This window comes from Somniosus microcephalus, chromosome 2, assembly GCF_052327205.1.
Source record: "Somniosus microcephalus isolate GS21.2 chromosome 2, FLI_Smic_1.0, whole genome shotgun sequence".
NCBI classification, from domain to species: domain Eukaryota; kingdom Metazoa; phylum Chordata; class Chondrichthyes; order Squaliformes; family Somniosidae; genus Somniosus; species Somniosus microcephalus.
The window spans coordinates 271,392,884-271,409,806 of record NC_140988.1 but is presented as its reverse complement, the minus strand read 5'-3'; the positions used below and the strand labels follow the sequence as shown (position 1 = coordinate 271,409,806).

At 48.6% G+C, this 16,923-nt stretch overlaps 1 protein-coding gene across 1 annotated transcript in view; it reads right to left on the bottom strand.

Moving 5' to 3' along the window:
- LOC147123390 (cell division cycle protein 20 homolog) overlaps positions 1-16,923 on the bottom strand; it is a 134,380-nt gene that overhangs the window by 12,560 nt on the left and 104,897 nt on the right. The window lies entirely within an intron of this gene.

The following is a 16,923-nucleotide window of genomic DNA, read 5'->3' as shown; positions in this document are numbered from 1 at the left end:
AGTGTTCAATGCCATTCACAACTCCTCAGATAATGAAGCAGTCCATGCCCGCATCCAATAAGACGTGGACGACGTTCAGGCTTGGGCTGATAAGTGGCAGGTAACATTCGCACCACAGAAGTGCCAGACAATGACTATCTCCAACAAGCGAGAGTCTAACCATCTCCCGTTGACATTCAATGGCATTACCATCGCCGAATCCTCCACCATCAACATCCTGGGGGTCACCATTGACCAGGGCCAGCCACATAAATAGTGTGGCAACAAGAGCAGGTCAGAGGCTAGGTATTCTGCGAGGAGTGCCTCACCTCTTGACTCCCCAAAGCCTTTCCACCATCTGCAAGGCACAAGTAAGGAGTGTGATGGAATAATCTCCACTTGCCTGGACGAGTGCAGCTCCAACAACACTCAAGAAGCTCGACACCATCCAGGACAAAGCTGCCCTCTTGATTGGCACCCCATCCACCCCCTTAATCATTCACTCCCTCCACCACCGGCATACCGTGGCTGCAGTGTGTACCATCTACAAGATGCACTGCAGCAACTCGCCAAGGCTTCTTCAGCAGCACCTCCCAAATCCCCGGCCTCTTCCACCTAGAAGGACAAGGGCAGCAGGCGCATGAGAACACCACCACCTCCAAGTTCCCCTCCAAGTCACACACCATCCTGACTTAGAAGTATATCACCCATCCTTCATTGTCGCTGGGTCAAAATCCTGGAACTCCCTACCTAACAGCACTGTGGGAGTACCTTCACCACACGGACGGCAGCGGTTCAAGAAGGCAGGTCACCACCACCTTCTCAAGGGCAATTAGGGATGGGCAATAAATGCTGGCCTTGCCAGCAAAGCCCACATCCCATAAAATGAATTTTAAAAAAGGTTGGCACCAACACCATAAAGCATCCCTAAAATGCCCAAGCCATTCCTTTCACACTCATCACCATTGCGGGGGTGGGGGGTGGGTACCTTTATGTCTCACCATTCACTGCAACTCACTAAACCACTTCCAAAGGTGCACACAAATCTGTCCAAGAACACATACGTTTGAAAATAAAGGTTTCAATGTTTGACAGCATATTAACAGAAATTTCACATCAACATTGGCTAAAACACCCAAGTGCCTACCCTTGTGTGTGGTTAGTTGGTATGCTTGCACTAGGATGTGGATGATTGTGAGGAGTAGCTAGTGAGATGCGGAAGTGACAATGTAGATAGAGACGGATGGGTGGACATGCAAGGTAAGTTGGTGCAAGTAAGGATGTGCAGGATGTACGAAAGGCTGATATTTAGAGATATTTAGTAGACGAGAATCATATACATATAAATTCAAGTGTAGCCATTGACCAAATAATATTACCCATAATTACGCCTGGGTAACTAAAAAGCTAAGACTTGTTCAAAATGCAGCTGCAAAGATAGTCAAAGGCAGTTTTGACTAAGTTTTGATAACAAACAGCCACAGGCTGCGAGTGAAGGTTAAATTATTAAATAACATATGATGCTAAGTAGAAATTAGAATTCACGTAACAAAACTAATTGCAAAGACATTTAAAAAATAATTAATATAGGACATAAAATGAGAGTGATCATGGAAATATGGTATTTATCAGGTAGATTAAAGTGAGATAGTCTGGATACCTCCAGACTAGTGAAACAGCGCTGATATGGGCCCTTGGTATAAGCCTGACATCAGTAGTGGGGAAAATGCTAGAGTCCATTACAAAAGATGTAATAGCAGAGCACTTGGAAAACAGTGACAGGATCGGACAAAGTCAACAAAAGGTAAATCGTGCTTGACTAATCTACTGGAAGTTTTTGAGGATGTAACTGGTAAAATAGATAAGGGAGAACCAGTGGATGTGGTGTATTTTGACTTTCAGAAGGCTTTTGATAAGGTCCCGCATAAGAGATTAGCATGTAAAGTTAAGGCACATGGGATTGGGGGCAAGGTATTGACTTGGATAGAGAACTGGTTGGCAGACAGAAAGCAAAGAGTTGGAATAAACGGGTCTTTTTCCGAGTGGCAAGCAGTGACTAGTGGGGTACCGCAGGGATTGGTCCTTGGGCCCCAGCTATTCACAATATATATTAATGATCTAGACAAGGGAACTAGATGTAATATCTCCAAATTTGCAGACGACACAAAGCTGGGTGGGCGATGTGAGGATGCCGAGAAACTCCAGGATGAATTGGACAGGTTGGGTGATTGGGCAAAAGCATGGCAGATGCAATATAACGTGGATAAATGTGAGGTTATCCACTTTGGTGGTGAAAACAGGAAGCCAGATTATTATCTGAATAGCAATAGATTGGGAGAAGGGGAAGTGCAACGAGACCTGGGTGTCCTTGTGCACCAGTCGCTGAAGGTAAGCACGCAGGTGCAGCAGGCGTTTAAGAAGGCAAATGGCATGTTGGCCTTCATAGCGAGAGGGTTTGAGTACAGGAACAAGGATGTCTTGCTGCAGTTGTACGGGGCCTTGGTGAGACCACACCTTGAGTATTGTGTGCAGTTTTGGTCGCCTTATCTTGCCATGGAAGGAGTTCAGCGAAGATTCACCAGGCTGATACCTGGGATGGCAGGAATGACATATGAGGAGAGATTGGGTCGATTGGGCTTGTACTCGCTGGAGTTTAGAAGAATGAGAGGGGATCTCATTGAAACTTATAAAATTCTGACAGGACTGGACAGACTAGATGCAGGAAGGATGTTCCCGATGGTCGGGGAGTCCAGAACCAGGGGACACAGTCTAAGGATAAGGGGTAGGCCATTTAGGACAGAAAGGAGGAGGAATTTCTTCACCCAGAGAGTGGTGAACCTGTGGAATTCTCTACCACAGAAGGCAGTAGAGGCCAGCAGCCCGAGGCAGCGAGGCCCAGAGCCCCGAGACCGGAGAGGCAGCGGACCTGCGAGGGATCACCAGAGGCGTACCAATCCAGGTTCCTGGAGAGAGGTAAAAAGTAATCCAAGTGTGACGTCAGCAGGAAGCAGGTAAGTGATTGGTTGGTGAGTATTTCTCTCTTTTTTAAACTTTAACTCTGTTTTATAGTTTCTAATGTCTCTCTGGTGTAGCGGGGACTGTTGGTAAACTATTTAACTGTAGTGTAATTAGTGGGATTGATTGATTTAATTTAAACTCAATTAATTAAAGGGTAAGTCATGGCAGGACAGCCGGGCCCCGTGATCTGCTCCTCCTGCGAGATGTGGGAACTCAGGGACACTTCCTGTGTCCCTGACAACTACATGTGCAGGAAGTGCACCCAGCTGCAGCTACTGACAGACTGCATTGCGGCGCTGGAGCTGCGATTGGATGCATACTGGAGCGTTCATGATGCTCAGGACATCGTGAATAGCACGTTTACGGAGTTGGACACACCGCAGGTAGAGGTTGGACAGGAAGAAAGGGAACGGGCGACCAACAGGCAGAGTACTAGGCGCAGGCAGGTAGTGCAGGGGTCCCCTGTGGCCATCCCCCTCTCCAACAGATATACCACTTTGAGTACTGTTGCGGGGGATGGCTTATCAGAGGAAGGCAGCAGCAGCCAACTTCCTGGCACCAGGGGTGGCTCTGCTGCACAGAATGGAAGGAAAAAGTGTGGTAGAGCTATAGTAATAGGGGATTCAATTGTAAGGGGAATATATAGGCGTTTCTGCGGCTGCAAATGAGACTCCAGGATGGTGTGTTGCCTCCCTGGTGCAAGGGTCAAGGATGTCTCCGAGCAGCTGCAGAACATCTTGGAAGGGGAGGGTGAACAGCCAGTTGTCGTGGTGCATATAGGCACCAACGATATAGGTAAAAAGCGGGATGAGGTCCTAAAAGCGGAATATAGGGAGCTAGGAGGTAAATTAAAAAACAGGACCTCAAAGGTAGTAATCTCAGGATTGCTACCAGTGCCATGTGCTAGTCAGAGTAGAAATAGAAGGACACTTAAGATGAATATGTGGCTAGAGGAATGGTGCCAGGGGGAGGGATTCAAGTTCCTGGGACATTGGAACTGGTTCTGGGGGAGGTGGGACCAGTTCAAACCGGACGGTCTGCACCTGGGCAGGGCTGGAACCGATGTCCTAGGGGGAGTGTTTGCTAGTGCTGTGGGGGAGGGTTTAAACTAAAATGGAAGGGGGTTGGGAACCTGAGCAGGGAGACAGAGGAAAGGAAAACAAGGATAAAAGCAAAAGATAGGAAGGAGAAAAACAAAAGTGGCAGTCAGAGAAATCAACGGTTTAAATCAAACGTGGCCACAGTAAATAATAATTCTAATAGGTCTAAGAGCGTTAAAAAAAAAGCCTGAAGGCTTTGTGTCTTAATGCGAGGAGCATTTGTAATAAGGTGGATGAATTGGCTGCGCAAATAGAGGTAAACGAATATGATTTGGTTGGGATTACGGAAACGTGGCTCAAGAACGGCCAAGACTGGGAACTCAACATCCAGGGGTATTCGATATTCAGGAAAGATAGGCAAAAAGGAAAGGGAGGAGGGGTAGCATTACTGGTTAAAGGAGGGACTAACACAATTGTAATGAAGGATATTAGTTCTGATCAGGTGGAATCTGTATGGGTAGAATTGAGAAATACTAAGGGGAAAAAAACATTAGTGGGAGTGGTATATAGACCGCCAAACAGTAAGGCGGAGGTTGGGGATGGCATTAAAAGGGAAATTAAAGAAGCGTGCAATAAGGGCACAGCAGTCATCATGGGTGCATTTAATCTACATATAGATTGGGCTAACCAAATTAGTAACAATACTGTGGAGGAGGAATTCCTGGAGTGTTTACGGGATGGTTTCCTGGACCAATATGTCGAGGAACCAACCAGAGATCAGGCCATCTTAGACTGGGTATTATGTAACGAGAAAGGATTAATTAGCAATCTTGTTGTACGAGGCCCCTTGGGTCGGAGCGATCATAATATGATCGAATTCTTCATTAAGATGGAGAATGAAGTAGTTGACTCAGAAACTAGGGTCCCCAATTTAAATAAAGGAAACTACGATGGTCTGAGGAGCGAGTTGGGTAGGATTGATTGGGGAATGGCACTCAAAGGGTTGACGGTGGATAGGCAATGGCAAACATTCAAAGACCGAATGGATGAACTGCAGAAGTTGTTCATCCCAGTTTGGCATAAAAATAAAACAAAAAAGGTGACTCAACCGTGGCTAACAAGGGAAATTAGGGATAGTATAAGATCCAAGGAGAGGACATACAAATTGGCCAGAAAAAGCAATAATCCTGAGGATTGGGAGCAGTTTAGGATTCAACAAAGGAGGACAAAGGGATTAATTAAGAAAGGGAAAATAGAATATGAGAGTAAGTTTGCAGGGAACATAAAAACTGACTATAAAAGCTTTTATAGATATGTAAAGAGGAAAAGATTGGTGAAGTCAAGTGTAGGTCCCTTACAATCAGAATCGGGGGAATTTATAATGGGGAGTAAAGAAATGGCAGACCAACTAAATACATATTTTGGTTCTGTCTTCACAAAGGCACAAAGGAGGACATAAATAACCTCCCAGAAATACCGCGGAACATAGGGTCTGATGAAAGGGTGGAACTGAAAGGGTGGAACTGAAAGATATCAGTATTTGTAGGGAAATGGTGTTAGGAAAATTGATGGGACTGAAGGCCGATAAATCTCCAGGGCCTGATAATCTACATCCCAGGGTACTTAAGGAGGTGGCCCTAGAAATAGTAGATGCATTGCTGGTCATCTTCCAGAACTCAATAGAATCTGGAACAGTAGCCATTGATTGGAGGGTAGCTAATGTTACCCCACTATTCAAAAAAGGTGGCAGAGAAAAAGCAGGGAATTATAGGCCGGTAAGCCTGACATCGGTAGTGGGGAAAATGCTAGAGTCCATTATAAAAGATGTAATAGCAGAGCACTTGGAAAGCAGTGACAGGATCGGACAAAGTCAACATGGATTTACAAAAGGTAAATCATGCTTGACTAATCTACTGGAATTTTTTGAGGATGTAACTGGTAAAATAGATAAGGGAGAACCAGTGGATGTGGTGTATTTTGACTTTCAGAAGGCTTTTGATAAGGTCCCGCATAAGAGGATAGCGTGCAAAATTAAGGCATATGGGATTGGGGACAAGGTAATGACTTGGATAGAGAACTGGCTGGCGGACAGAAAGCAAAGAGTTGGAATAAACTGGTCGTTTTCCGAGTGGCAGGCAGTGACTAGTGGGGTACCGCAAGGATCGGTCCTAGGACCCCAGCTGTTCACAATATGTATTAATGATCTGGACGAGGGAATTGGATGTAATATCTCCAAATTTGCAGACGACAAAATGCTGGGTGGGAGGGTAAGCTGTGAGGAGGATGTCATGAAATTCCAGTACAATTTGGACAGGTTGGGTGATTGGGCAGAAACATGGCAAATGCACTATAATGTGGATAAATGTGAGGTTATCCACTTTGGTGGCAAAAACAGGAAGGCAGATTATTATTTGAATGGCAATAGATTGGGAGAAGGGGAAGTGCAACGAGACTTGGGTGTTCTTGTGCACCAGTCGCTGAAGGTAAGCATGCAGGTACAGCAGGCAGTTAAGAAGGCAAATGGTATGTTGGCCTTCGTAGCAAGAGGGTTCGAGTACAAGAACAAGGATGTCTTGCTGCAGTTGTACAGGGCCTTGGTGAGACCGCACCTTGAGTATTGTGTGCAGTTTTGGTCACCTTACCTGAGGAAGGACGTTCTTGCCATGGAGGGAGTGCAGCGAAGATTCACTAGGCTGATACCTGGGATGGCAGGAATGATGTACGAGGAGAGATTGTGTCAATTGGGCTTATACTCACTGGAGTTTAGAAGATTGAGAGGGGATCTCATCGAAACCTATAAAATTCTGTCAGGTCTGGACAGACTAGATGCAGAAAGGATGTTTCTGATGGCCGGGGAGTCCAGAACCAGGAGTCATAGTCTAAGGATAAGGGGTAAGCCATTTAGGACTGAAATGAGGAGGAATTTCTTCACCCAGAGAGTGGTGAACCTCTGGAATTCTCTGCCACAGAGGGCGGTGGAGGCCAGTTCATTAAATATATTCAAGAAAGAGTTGGATATATTTCTTGAGGCTGAAGGGATCAAGGGATATGGGGAGAAGGCAGGGACAGGGTACTGAATTTGGATGATTAGCCATGATCTCATTGAATGGCGGAGCAGGCTCGAAGGGCCGAATGGCCTACTCCTGCTCCTATCTTCTATGTTTCTATGTTAATACATTAAATACTTGCTGAGAGTGCCCGGCGGTGCCGGTGCAAAGTCTGCCCCTGTGCCTTGTTGATTGACAGGTAAGGAGAGAGAGAGAGAGAGAGAGAGGGAAGGAGAGAGAGAGAGAGAGAGGGAAGGAGAGAGAGACAGAGAGAGAGAGGGAAGGAGAGAGAGAGAGACAGAGAGGGAAGGAGAGAGAGAGAGGGACTCCAGGATGGCAGGTAAGTGGTAACACTCTTGTCTTTGAGTCAGAAAGCAGTGGGTTGAAACTCTACTCTCGAGGCTTGAGCGCATAATCTAGATTGAGGTAGTGATGAATTGTCAGAGGTGCCACCTTGTGGATGAGACGTTAAACCAAGGCTCCATTTGGCCTCTCAGGTGGGCATAAAATATGACAGGGCATGATTTGAAGAAGAGCACGAGAGAATGGGAGTGATTAAATCAGAAGTTGGAGGTGCGGGGGGTCAGGGTGGGGTGGCCCCTTTAAGTGAGGATGATTGACGGGGTTCTTGCAGTGTTTGTCTAGATTAATCCAGTTCGCCCTCGCTCCCGTTTTCGAGCAGAGACGCAAGTGCTGGAGCTTCAAGAATCCGGAGGAGAGGGAAGGTACCGTGTTTATATAAGATCTCGATCCCCCCTTTTACTTGCTTGCCCCGCTGTTTAATTCCAACCCTCATTTTCCCCACCCTGCCCCACAGAAAGGGTGGTGGGGTTTTTGTGGGCTTGTTTCTCTTGGATTGCTCTGCTGAGTGTGGGGCGCTCGCTCGCTCCTCCCACTATCACAATGCTAGGTCGGCGATTTTCCGCCACTCACCTCAACGGCCCGCAGAGCCTGAGCCCAGGATACTACAATTCCCAGACTCCTGTGCGTCTTCCTTCCGCGTAGCACCTGAGACCCGGCCCGACTCACCTTAGCTCAGGTCCCGCTCCGGGCAGCCGCCGACGTTCACGCGCTCACTGTTTCCCGCCCCGCCAGCCTTTACCAAGATGGCGGTGATGTCAGGCCGCTGGTTTGGAATTGGGCCCAGTGGGACAGGAGGTGCCTAGCTCGGGCGTGGCTGGCGAGGAGAGGCCGAGGCTTTGAGGCCTGAGGCCTGCAGGCAGCTCATCCACCGTGGATGCAAACAACCCGCGAGTGGAGAGGCCGTGGTGACAGGAGAGAGGGGAGAAAGCAGAGAGAAGGAGGAGGAGGGGGGCAAGGGTGGGACTGGGGCCCATGGTCGGACAGAGCCAGAGTTGCTGCATCACAAACAACAATGGCCGCAGCTTGCTTTTCAGTTTGAAGGATTAGGTCCCGCCCACGCCCCCCATGATGCACCGATTGGTCAACCATCAGGTCACTGAACTGTAGGATTGGTCAACCATCACGTCACTCAATGCTAATGAGCGGTAGGATTGGTCAACCGCTAAGGAGCGGATTTTTGAACGTTTTTTGTATACTGTCCGAACAATTTTTGTCTGACCAAAAAGTAAATATGCCTATGACACTCCCCTGATCATAACCTTTCTTTTGATATAACATGTGTGTAGATACGCTCTATAACTTTTGAGTGTATAGCGGACGTACAAACAGACAAACCAACTCTTTTATATATATATACTAGCTGAAGTGCCCGGCGGTGCCGAGGATTTTTCGAGGGCATGTTGTTGTTGGAAGAGAGAGAGAGAGCGACTGGGGGGAAGAGAGAGAGCGACTGGGGGGAAGAGAGAGGGGGGAGGGGAGGGGAGGGGGGGAGGGGAGGGCGGGGAAGGGAGGGCGGGGAAGGGAGGGCGGGGAAGGGAGGGGAGGGGGGAGGAGGAGAGAGGAGGGGGAAGAAGGGGCGGGGGAGGGAGGGGAGGAGGGGGGAGGAGGGAGGAGGAGAGAGGAGGGGGGGAGAGGAGGGGAAGGGGGAGAGTCCACGAGCCCCCTGATCCCCATCCCCCCAAACTCCCGAGCCCCCTGATCCCCACCCCCCGAACTCCAGAGGTTGGCCCCCCGAGACTCGCACCCCCACCCCCACCCCCGAGGCTCGCCCACCACCCACCCCCGAGGCTCGCCCACCACCCACCCACCCCCGAGGCTCGCCCCCCCCACCAACCAAGCACCGAACTCCGGAGGCGCGATCTTCCGAGCACCGGCCTCCCGAGCTGGCTTCAACATTGCGGCTGTGCGAGATGGCCGGAGGGCCCGGTTGCCAGGGTAACCGTGACGCTGACCAAGCCCCGCCCCCGGGCCGAGCCAGAGAGAGAGAGACGCCGCGTCTCAGCTGCTCCTGCTGCGCGCGCGGCCCCCCCCGAGGGTCGCACTCCCCCCCCACCCCGAGGTGAAGACCGCCGATTGCGGCTGTGCGAGACGGCCGGCCGGCCCAGTTGCCAGGGTAACGCTTGACGCTCAGCAAGCACCGCCCCTCCGGCCGAGCCAGAGAGAGACGCCGCATCTCAGCTCCTGCTGCGCGCGCACCCTAGCGGCGCTGGGCTGAGGCTCAGCCCTCCAGCCTTCGAGTGGGGCTGGGAGGTGCCTAGCTCGGGCGTGGGTGCGGAGGGGACACCGAGGCTTCTAGGCCTACCTGGAAAAACAGGGAAAGGTAGGAAAATTAATGAGATTAGATAAGTTAATTACTTTCTAAATCATTTTTTTTTTAAACAATATGTGTTTTAAAAGCAACGTTTTTTTTTAAAGACGCAGAAAGCGGGAAAAAGAAAGGAAAAGTTTGGAATCAAGATGGCAGCGACTCACCTCGGTTCAGAACGATAAGGCCCGGCCACACACGCACCGATTGGCCCGGCGGCACACGCCAGCAACCCGGCGTACGATTGGTCGAGCTCGAGGTCACTCTGTCGCTAATGAGCGGATAATGAGATGCTAATGAGCGGAATGTTAAGGTTTTTGGGATACCGCGGGCGCGATTTTAGCCCGGCCGAAAAGTAAATACGCTTAAAACCGTCTCGGAAGCGTAAGCTTTCTTTGGAGGTAACGCGCGCGTAGGTACGCCCTGTAACTTTCGCGCGCATACCCGACAGACGCACACACGATGACAGACAGAATGACAGACAGACAGAAGTACCGATTTATATATATATAGATATATATATATAGATATTCAAGAAAGAGTTGGATATATTTCTTAAGGCTAAAGGGATCAAGGGGTATGGGGAGAAAGCAGGGACCGGGTACTGAATTTGGATGATCAGCCATAATCGCATTGAATGGCGGAGCAAGCTCAAGGGGCCGAATGGCCTACTCCTGTTCCTATCTTCTATGTTTCTATGTAAAGGCCTTGTAGCAGGGTATTTTGACCATTAGAACCAATTAAAAAAGGTGATTTTATTAAAGACCATATATGGACACTGGCCAAACCAACTTTTGATAAGAAAAGGGTTAAAACCTCGATACTCAAAGAACAACTTTACACAGACTTACTGCCAGAACAAAGGAACAGACTTAAGATGATGTCATCTGTATCCGAGAGGTTCCAGAGACCAAGGGCTGCGAGCTACTCGTTAAAATTATCGCCTTTTGTTAAGTATTGATTACGCTGTAAGCTTAACAAATCTTGATCTATTGCTCAAACATACTGGCTGCTGCCTATTGGTGTCTTGTCCAAGAACTCAGAGATCATTAAGATCTTACAAGGAGTAGGGTAGGGAAGGCAGAGTGATGGGGATGTGATGAGTGACACAGCAGGATGATGTTGAGTGTGGCATGGCAGTAACATTTTGCAATCTACTGAGATCATTGAAAGGTTAGCACCACTGCAGCCTGGTCCTCCTGACGACATCACTACTTGTGCCCTCCTGTGCAATGTGCAACCAAGCTGCGTTGGTCTCCTGGGGAGGTCTATTCTGCCCATTGGAAGGGAAGAGGACCTCCCTGCATGCTCTGGCTCCCTCTATAAGCATATGGAGGGAGTCATGGGAGAGCCTGGGTGTAGCTGTGCAACTTTGTGCAGTGCTACATAGAAACATAGAATATAGAAGCAGGAGTAGGCTATTCGGCCCCTCGAGCCTGCTCCGCCATTCAATGAGATCATGGCTGATCATCCAAATTCAGTACCCTGTACCTGACTTCTCCCCATATCCCTTGATCCCTTTAGCCTTAAGAAATATATCTAACTCCTTCTTGAATATATTTAATGAATTGGCCTCTACTACCTTCTGTGGTAGAGAATTCCACAGGTTCACCGCTCTCTGGGTGAAGAAATTCCTCCTCATCTCCGTCCTAAATGACTTACCCCTTATCCTTAGACTGTGACCCCTGGTTCTGCCCCGCACTGGGACCCGCCTACCTGAGGCGGGAAGGGATTAGTGCCAATTAACTGCCTGTTAACAGGTAGTTAACAGGCAGTTTTTAGCCTAATTTCTATTTTAAAGCATGAAGTGTGGGATTCCCGATGGCTCCAAACCACATCAAGTTAGAGGAGTCAGGCCGTCAGGTTGAAGGACTTGGAGGGGTCGAGATGTCGGTGTTCAGGTGAGTGATGTGTGCATGAGTACAAAGGTAAGTGTGTTTGGTGTGTCGAAAGTGTGCAAAGAAGTTTAAATTACCTGTACTTACCTTTACAGCCTTCCTTCCTCGAGGTTTCGGGAGTCCGTCATCTAACCGGCACAGAAAGCAGAATGGCTGCGAACTGTCAAAAGTGACAGCCTGCAGCTTTCTGTGCCGGTGAGAATTCTAACTGAGTCTGTGTAGAAGGACTCAGGTTAGAAGTAAGACTGTCAGTGTTTGACAGCTTCAAACAGCTGTGAAACACTGATATTTCATCTGTCAAAACATCTTGACAGATGAAATTTCAGTCTGTGACATCACCTATTGCTGGGTGGCCCTTAATTGGCATGCTGAGCCCACTGGGTGGGCTCAACAAGGTCAATCAAGTTAAAATCGCGTGGATTGGCCGCATCTCGATGGAGACGGGATTACAACCCCGAAAGTTGTAGTCCCGCCTCCTTCCCGACTTCTGAATGAAAATCACCCCCTATATCTCAATGCTGTAGAACACTGACAGCACAACTGTCAAAGTAAATGTGGACATGGCCCTTTAAAGAAACCGGCTGATGAAGAGTCATTAGATGACATCATCAGAGCCGCTTCCTTTTAATTGGCCAGGAACCTCGCTGGGCGGGCTTAATAAGCCCAATCATCGTAAAATCACTTCAACAGAGCGGGATGGAGCAGGCAGCGGGCTGGGACCGCGCTACCGACCCCAGCTGCCGTAGACCCGCCTCGGTAGGTGAAATCACGGCCTATGGCTCGGTTTATAAAGCCAAGGATCCCGTATGCATTTTTTAAACAGCCTTCTCAACTTGTCCTGCCACCTTCAAATATTTGTGCACATACACCCGCAAGTCTCTGTTCCTGCAACCCCTTTAAAATTGTACCATTTTGTTTATATTGCATTTCCTCATTCTTCCCATCAAAATGCATCACTTCATACTTCTCTGCGTTAAATTTCATATGTCATGTGTGCAGGGATTTTGCAATAATTTCGAGATTTCCTACAGTTCCGAAGATTGAAGTTTTATTAAAGAATACCTGTGTAATATACCTTTAAAAATCAAGGGATCAAAATGGCTGCCAGACCACGTGGCAGAAGACAAAAAGGACTTGAAAAGGCAGCCTGCTGTGTCTGTGAAAAAGGTTCAATGGAGCAGTCAAACTGCCAATCAACGGCAGTTCAGGGAGTTCCCCTCCCTGCAGCAGACAATCGATGTGTTTACAGAAACTGCTACAATGTTTACCCAAAGGATTAACCACTTGAGACTGCGGTTTCAGTCTGAGCACAGGACAATGACTAACCTCCAAGGCTGTTTACTCAAGCAATCAAGGAAATAGACATGCTTTTTTTTCCCAAACCACGGCAGCTTTATTCAAAGCCCATCACAGACAATGAGGACACATTTAAACTGGAAAAAAAACAGTTTAAATGAATGGGTAATTCATCCAAACCCATTACAGACAATGGGGACAGTTTGGATCCCTTTTGTTTAGCCCAGATACATCCGGATTTGGGTGGGAAGGTTTTGGCCCCAAATGGGGTATAAAAGATAGCTTCTCAGAAGCCATATCTCTCTCTGTGGCCTCGCCTCCGTGCCCTCTACAATGTGGGAGCCTGCCTAAAGGAGTGGAACACCAGCAGTTTACTTTTAAAATACTGGGGTGTTTTTACTTCAGGGCAGTGAAGATCAAAGATCACAGGACACGGAGCAGGCAGTTTTCATTGGTGAGCATATATTTTTCTGGCCCATTACAAGGCAACTTAGAATAGGTATAGGGGTGGGAATTAAGTGGGAATTTTGTTAGAACTGTGATTTTAGTCGATTTTCCCTCATTGTGTCCATGTTCTCCTCCCCTATCTAAGTAACAGTGTTGCACTAGCAAATAAGTGCTGTAGTGAATGCTAAGAGTTCTATATTGAAAGTGCTATTAAAAGGGTGTTGCACTAAGCAGAAAGGTGCTTCAGTGGACACTAAGTAGCTGTATTGAAAGTGCTGTTTTTTAAGTAAAAGCCACTAAGCAAAGGTGCTGTAGTGAGCAAGGTGTTTCTATATTGAAAGTGCTATTAAAAGGGTGTTGCACTAAGCAAAGGGGTGCTTCAGTGGACACTAAGTAGCTGTATTTATAGTGCTGTATTTAAATAAAGGAGTGTTGCACTGAGCAAAGAGCGCTCTAGTGGACACTAATTGTACTGCATTAAGCAAAAGTGCTGTACCAGGCACAGGTGTGCTGTATCGATTATTTTAAGTTATTTCTTTCTTTATGTTTCAATAAATGCTGGTCTGTTTTGCACCCAAGCCACGAGTCACGTCTTCTGTCTACATCGCTACCGAATAAGTCCGGCGGTCAGAACCAGGAATGGGGGAGCGCTTCGAAACCGCATGGGGGTCCCTGGTGCAGCTCAGAGGCTTCTGACTGGCCAGAGACAATGACCCCAATCCCGCTAGCGTGTGTGCTAATTCCTACAAAATGGCGACCATGGCAGGATCGTCAGCCACGGTGTGCGATGTGGCAGACAGTGGTTTGAGTCTGGAGAGAGCAGCAGTTATTGGGTTTCTTTTTAACCCACTGGTTTGTTTGTGGTTAGGTTCCCGCAGGCTTGGGGAAGTCACCCGCAGGCTTAGGGAAGCCAGGGCAGAGAGTTGGGATAGGGAAAAGGAGGTTGAGGAATACCAGGCCAAGGTAGAGCGCCTGGTAGTTCAGTTTAGTGAGAGCAAAAGCCCCACGAGGCACAAGTCAGAGTACCTGAAGTGCCTAGTTGCAGAGGCCAAGAGCAATGAGATGAGGGTGCAGGAGGAGAACGCTCGCCTCATACAAGAAATAAAATAGCAGGAGGAAAAGGTTAGGGAGGTAAAGGCAGCATATAAGCTGGCCTGCGAGCAAGGGTTTGAGGAAGCAGATCGTGGCCCCTGTAGAGCAGAGATAGAAAGCTTGAATATGGCTTTAAAAAGAGCAAAGGGGATGATATGTCTGATCAGCCCGAAGGCAGGTCAGTCAGATTTTACTGGCAGCCCAAGTAAAACCGTCCCACAGGCAACACCCAGGGAAAGGTCGGTCAGGGAATCAGAGGTCCCACGACCGCCACCCACGGCTCCAAGCTTTCAGGAGCTCTGTCAGCAAAGGGGGGTGGAGGATGAGGTGGTAGAGGAAGCACAGCAGGCCTCGCTAGATAGGCCGGGACCAGGACCAGTGTACCCCCTCCGACAACGGAGGTACGGTCCGCCCGTTGATGAAGATGACACAGGGGCCATCCAGAATCGGTTTCTGGTGCTGTATGACACCCACCAGCTCAGGGACATGGTTAGAGTCATAGAGTCATAGAGTTATACAGCACAGAAAGAGGCCCTTCGGCCCATCGTGTCTGCGCCGTCCATCAAGCCCTGTCCAATCTAATCCCATTTTCCAGCATTTGGTCCATAGCCTTGTATGCAATGGCATTTCAAGTGCTCATCCAAATGCTTCTTGAATGTTGTGAGGGTTCCTGCCTCTACCACCCTTTCAGGCAGTGAGTTCCAGACTCCAACCACCCTCTGGGTGAAAAAGTTCCTCCTCAAATCCCCTCTAAACCTCCTGCCCCTTACCTTGAATCTATGCCCCCTTGTTATTGACCCCCCTACTAAGGGGAAAAGTTCCTCTTTATCTACCCTATCTATGCCCCTCATCATTTTGTACACCTCAATCAGGTCCCCCCTCAGCCTTCTTTGCTCCAAGGAAAACAACCCCAGCCTGTTTAGTCTTTCTTCATAGCTGAGGCGCTCCATCCCAGGTAACATCCTGGTGAATCTTCTCTGCACCCTCTCCAAAGCAATCACATCCTTCCTATAGTGAGGCGACCTGAACTGCACACAATACTCCAGCTGTGGCCTTACCAGCGTTTTGTACAGCTCCATCATAACCTCCCTGCTCTTATATTCTATGCCTCGGCTAATGAAGGCAAGTATCCCATGTGCCTTTTTAACCACCTTATCTACCTGTTCCGCTGCCTTCAGGGATCTATGTACATGTACACCAAGGTCCCTCTGACCCTCTGTACTTCCTAGGGTCCTACCACTCATTGTGTATTCCCTTGCCTTATGTGTCCGTCCAAAATGCATCACCTCACACTTTTCAGGGTTAAATTCCATTTGCCACTTTTCCGCCCATCTGACCAACCCGTTTATATCGTCCTGTAGCCTGAGGCTTTCCTCCTCGCAATTTACCACCCCACCAATTTTTGTGTCATCTGCGAACTTACTGATCATACCTTTTACATTCTCATCCAAATCATTTATGTAGATCACAAACAGCAAGGGAACCAGCACCGATCCCTGAGGTACCCCACTGGACACAGGCTTCCAGTCACAAAAGCAACCTTCGACCATCACCCTCTGCCTCCTGCCACTCAGCCAGTTTAGGATCCAACGTGCCAAGGCACCCTGGATCCCATGGGCTCTTACCTTCTTGACCAGTCTCCTATGCAGGACTTTGTCAAAAGCCTTACTGAAGTCCATGTATACCACATCCACATCATTTCCCTCATCCACACACCTAGTCACCCCCTCGAAAAATTCAATCAGATTGGTCAGACATGATTTACCCTTGACAAAGCTATGCTGACTATTCCCGATTAATCCTTGCCTCTCCAAGTGATGACTAATTTTGGCCCTCAGAATTTTTTCCAATAATTTCCCTACCACAGATGTTAGGCTCATTGGCCTGTAATTCCCTGGTTTATCCCTGCTACCCTTCTTGAATAATGGTACTACGTTAGCTGTTCTCCAGTCCTCTGGTACATCCCCTGTGGCCAGAGAGGTTCTGAAAATTTGTGTCAGAGCCCCTGCTCTGGGGTTAGCCATATCCCCAAGCTCACTAAAAAGGGAGACCCCGCTCTGCACCTCAGGGAGATAGAGCAAGCAGCTTGTGTAAATGACTGCGATGAGGCAGAGCAAGCAAAAATGCTGCTGTTTTCCCTGGCAGGTGTTCTCCTCCAGTCCCTATCTGGTGAGTGTAAAAGGGGGCAGAGGGATTATGAGGGTCTCAAGAATGAGGTATTGGAGGCCATGGGACTCAATGATGGTAGCCCGTTCGCTCGGGTGGAAAGAACAGTGCAGCTCCCAGGGGAGTCCCCGCAGGCGTTTGCAGACAGGCTGTGGCCAGTCTACCGGAGTGCATGCCCGGGAATGCCAGGGTGGGCAGCACTGGACCCAGTCCAATTGACTCACTGGCTCCGGTGTCTCATGACAACCAGCCTACCCCAGATCCAAGCCTTG